Genomic DNA, 4,372 nt, shown 5'->3' with positions numbered 1-4,372 from the left:
AAACAATGCCTACCCCTATTACATGCAGCATATTCTGATATGTTCTATTTCTGTCTATTCTGTTTCATTAAAGGTCCCGACCTTTAAGTTTACTTTAACTCATTAGTAGTTAATGCTGTGGAATGTTTGCGTCCCCTCAAAATTGGATTTAGATGCATATATTGAAACTAATCACCAATGTGATGGTATTAGGTGGTGGGGTATTTGGGAGGTGATGATGGTAGATTACTGCCCTTTTATTTATTTATTTATTTATTTATTTGATTACTGCCCTTTTAAAAGAGGCTCCAAAGAGCTGCCTGGCCCTTTTCACCATATGGGGACACAGCCAGCAGGTGCCATCCATGAACCAGGAAATGGGGCCTCACCAGACACCAAACCTGCTGCCATCTTGGTCTTGTACTTCCTACCCTCCAGAACTATGAGAAATAAATTCCTGCTGTTTATAAGCTACCCAATCTATGATATTGTTGTTTTTATTTTTTATGTCAGACAGGTAATATGCCTACATCTTAACAAGGTTTGAGGGAGGTACATGTCACACATGAGCATAAACATTCACTCATCTCGCTTACAAACTGCAAAAGGACTGATCTATGATATTTTGTTATAGCCTGAATGGACTAATAAAGTTGAGAAACCATAATTTGAAAAAACTGCACTATAGAAAATTTTCCACGAGATAATGTATAAAAGAATGTTGACTGAGCAGTGCTCAGAATAAAAATAACTGGAAATGAGAATTGAGGAATAGTCACATAATGGAACGATATATTGCAGTTAAGATGAGTAAACTAGAGCTCAATGTATTAACAGAATGTTGAGTGAAAAAGCCAGTTGCTGAAGCATATGTACAGTATGATGCTATTTATAAAGTTTCAAAACATGAAAAACATGTTGTTTATGGATACACACATATGTAATAAAAGTCTAAAACACACATGGGAATGCTGAACATGTAACTCAGGATTGTGGTTTCCACTGGAGAGAGGGAGTGGAACTGGATCAGAGAGGAACAAAATAGAACTTTAATTATATTTTAAGGTTTTTTGTTTCTTAATCTTTTTCTTATTTGTTCCTTATTATTTATTGCAGGAAATGGCAAACTACCAATTATGAGCCAAATCTGGTATGCTATTTTTATATGATCTATGAGATAAAAATGGTTTTTACATTTTTTAATTGTTGAAAAACTTGAAAGAAGAATAATATTTCATGATATGTAACATAAAGTTCAAATTTCAATGTGGATAAATAAAGTTTTATCAGAATACAGCTCCGAGACTTTATTTATTGTCTGTGGTTGCTTTCGCACTGCAATGGCAGAGATAAATAACTGCCACACAGACCGTATGGCTGGTAAAGCCTAAAAATATCTACAACTCTGCCCTTGTTAGAAGTTTGTTAACCCCTGGTTGACATATATACATATATGTATACATATATATACGTGTTGACATATATGTGTGTGTATATACATACACACGTGTGAGGGTCTGTGTGTTTGTGTGTATGTGTATGTGTATTTTTTTTTTTTTGAGACAGGGGACAGGGTCTCACTCTGTCACCCAGGCTGGAGTACAGTGGCACAGTCTCAGTTCACTGCAACCCCCACCTCCCGGTCTCAAGTGATCCTCCCACCTCAGCCTTCCGAGTAGCTGGGACTACAGGTATGTGCCACGACACTCTGCTAATTTTTTGTATTTTTGGTAGAGGCGGAGTTTTGTGATGTTGCCCAGGCTGGTCTCGAATTTCTGAGCTCAAGTGATCCACCCGCCTCAGCCTCCCAAAGTGCTGGGATTACAGGCATGAGCCACCATACCCAGCTATATTTTATAATATTAAAAATTATGGTAACATTAAAGAAAAGTTCCAGAAGTACCAAAATGTATAATTCTACCCTCTACCAAAATTCACTTAATTTTTCCATGTTTTCTTCCCAGCTTTGACAAAATCTATATATTCTTATTGAAGTCATGCAAAGATATTTTATATTCTACATTTTTCCTGCTGTACATCATTTCATACACCTTTTTGATGTGCCATGTAACATTCAAATTTGCCCTCTTTAATGGTATAACATGCTTCAAGTTTATAAACTGCACACCATAATGTATGTAACTGCCTTCTCATGTTTGAATCTTCATATTCTTTTCATTTTCTGCTGTTTATTATTGGTTGCAAGACAAAGAATATCTCTGTACACAGAGATTTTCCCCTTCTTGCCAGCCATGGTGACTTCTTTTCTTAGAATAAGTTCTTAGGAATGAAATACCTAGTTTTCCCTCCCCCACCCCCAAATTCTTAAAAACTCTTTCTTTCTCTCTTTATTCCTATAACCTCTTGCTTTTTCAGTCTTTTTGCTTATCCCTTTGCCTTCTCTAATATAACTGATCTCTGCCATTGGCTCTTAGAGTGGTTGTTTAGATACTGTAAAGTTCTCTTGCTCTTAAATCCCAGCTTGACCTCACTGTCTCTTAGGTGGTCCAGCACTGCACAGTGCATTGTGAAGGCTGCTCCTTGCTCTAATTTCTTAACCCTTCCCCTTGTTAAGTGTCTACTTCCTTCCTTCCATTCCACTTCTTTGCTAAGGTTAAAGTCTGCCAGTGATCTCTCTGTAAGTCCAAAGGCTTTTTTCTCTATTTTTATCTTTCCACTGGAGCTCCTGTCCTGAAGTGACTTTCCTCCTATAGTTCCTCAGGCCTTTCTCTTTCCTTTCCTGTCCCTACACAAGGATTATCTCTTTCATAACACTTTCTCTAAGGGTTGGGATATGCCTACCTCTTTTAAGTCGGCAGTCAACCCAGGCATATCTCATCCCTTAATGATGCTTTGCCCCATTCTAAGTAGTTTAACCCCCTCTTGAATGAAGATGAAGTTAAGCGGGGAAAAGTAAAAACTTGCAGGCAAACAACATTGAGAAGCCTTTCAAAAGAAACTCTTGAGATAAATTCAACAATCACAGGCCATACTATACTAGTAACAGAAGATCTACAAAGTGAGGTCCATGGCTCAGCAGCATCAGTGTCACCTGGGAGCTTGTTAGAAATGCTCAGTTGTAGGCTCCACCTCAGATCTACTGAATCAGAATCTAGGTTTTTAATATAATCCTCAGTGATTCACATGTGCAATGTAGTATAGGAAGCAATGGTCTAGTGGACCAGTGAATACCTGCCAAGAAGGACCTCCATCAAAAGGCCTCCAAGGATCCCTTGGGAACCTCAAACCAATGATTTACACCTCTGGCTGGGCAAGGATGGCTGCCATAGCTATCAGCCCTCTGATGACAGCTACCAACCGATCTCCTGAATAGGTGGGGGGCCTCCCTCCCTCATCATTCTAGGTACAGGCACATTCCTTTGAAGCTGCAAAAGAGTTTGAAGAATACAATCTTTCTCAGAGAAGAAGACTGTTCTTCAACCGAGAGTGGAGGCAAGGATATAGAATCATTGGTAAAGTGGACACATCCTACTAGGGGTTAGGAAACACTGTTTCCATCATCTTTCCTAATGAAAAATATGTGAACGACATAGAACTGAAAGACAACAAATATTTATATTCTTCATTCTTTCACTCAGTAAATATTTACTGGGGCCAGGCGCAGTGGCTCATGCCTGTAATCCCAGCACTTTGGGAGGCCCAGGTGGGCGGATCACCTGAGGTCGGGAGTTTGAGACCAGCCTGACCAACATGGAGAAACCCCATCTCTACTAAAAATACAAAACTAGCTGGGTATGATGGCATATGCCTGTAATCCCAGCTACTCAGGAGGCTGAGGCAGGAGAATCACTTGAACCCAGAAGGCGGAGGTTGAGGTGAGCAAATCTTGTGCCATTGCACTCCAACTTGGGCAACAAGAGTGAAACTCCGTCTCAAAAGAAAAAAATATTAAGCACTCATTATGTGCCAAACACTATTCTAGGTGCTGGGGATACAGCAAGGAACAAAGCAAAGTCCCAGCCTTGGTGGAGTCCACATTCTAGGGCACCCAGGCATATTTTCCTAATATGCCAGTCCCCAACCTTTTTGGCACCTGGGACCAGTTTCATGGAAGACTTTTCCATGAAAATTTTTGGGGAAAGGGGTTTCAGGATGAAACTGTTCCACTTCAAATCATCAGGCATTAGATTCTCATCAGGAGTGCACAACCTAGATCCTGTGTATGAGCAGTTCACAATATGGTTCGCACTCCTATGAGAATCTAATGTTGCTGCTGATCTGACAGGGGACGGAGCTCTGGTGGTAATGATTGCAAGCCCACCAGCCACTCACCTCCTGCTGTGCAGCCTGGTTCCTAACAGTCCACAGACAGGGGGCTTCTATTTTAGGGGATAGAGATGGACAGCAAACAAGTATATAATATGGCCTGTAG

The 4,372-nt window shown here is 40.2% G+C and overlaps 1 non-coding gene across 1 annotated transcript; it reads right to left on the bottom strand.

The window, feature by feature from the left end:
* Positions 1–486: 486 nt before the first annotated feature.
* On the bottom strand, positions 487–590 carry LOC135268596 (small nucleolar RNA U13). The gene has a single exon (XR_010336900.1). It is a non-coding gene; the product is annotated as a small nucleolar RNA U13 (small nucleolar RNA).
* Positions 591–4,372: the final 3,782 nt, after the last annotated feature.

This window comes from Aotus nancymaae, unplaced genomic scaffold, assembly GCF_030222135.1.
Source record: "Aotus nancymaae isolate 86718 unplaced genomic scaffold, 86718_ANA_hifiasm-v0.15.2.pri h1tg000040l, whole genome shotgun sequence".
Classification (NCBI taxonomy): domain Eukaryota; kingdom Metazoa; phylum Chordata; class Mammalia; order Primates; family Aotidae; genus Aotus; species Aotus nancymaae.
This window is presented reverse-complemented; position numbering and strand designations above follow the sequence as displayed.